Below are 759 nucleotides of genomic sequence, written 5' to 3'. Positions count from 1 at the left end.
AAAGGAAGAGCTTGATTCTGACTAAAGAACAGTTAACATTTGAGGTGGACTTTGAAAGCTGAGTAGCAGTTCCACAAGTAAAAAAATAGAGAAAAATATTTTTCAGACAGAGGTAATAGCATAAATAAAAGCATCAAGGTATGGAATCTCAAGACAGGAGACATAACAGCAATTAGAGTACAGGATTCATGGGCAGAACTTGATAGCCAGAATAACCTGTGATCTGTCAAGGAACTATACAGAATTGTTAAATAATGCATGAAATATTATAAAACTCATAAACCAAACCAAATCAGTTGCTGTGGAGTTGATTTCTACTCATGGCTATCCCAACGTGTCTAAGTAGAACCAGGCTCCATAAGGTTTTCAGGGCTGTGAACTTTTGGAAGCAGATCACAAGGTCTTTTTTTATACGGGTCTCTGGGTGGGTTCAAACCTCCAACCTTTTGGTTAGTAGTTCAGTGCTTAACCATTTGCATAACCCAGGGACTCTATAAAGCCCATAAACTAAAAAAAAACTCATTGCTGTGAAGTCGATTCTGTTTCATAGCTATCCTATAGGATAGAGTAGAACTGCCTAAATAGGGGTTACCAAGGAGTGCCCGGTGGATTTGAACTGCCACCTTTTGGTTAGCAGCCGAACTCTTAATCACTATGCCCCTAGGGTTTCCATAAAATCATAGGATATTTCAAATATAGAAGATGAATGACAATAGCAACAATTGATGAATCATTCATAGATGCTATGCAGTGTAATAT

Source organism: Trichechus manatus, unplaced genomic scaffold, assembly GCF_000243295.1.
Source record: "Trichechus manatus latirostris isolate Lorelei unplaced genomic scaffold, TriManLat1.0 scaffold00377, whole genome shotgun sequence".
In the NCBI taxonomy this organism is placed as follows: domain Eukaryota; kingdom Metazoa; phylum Chordata; class Mammalia; order Sirenia; family Trichechidae; genus Trichechus; species Trichechus manatus.
Note: the sequence above shows the minus strand (reverse complement) of the source record.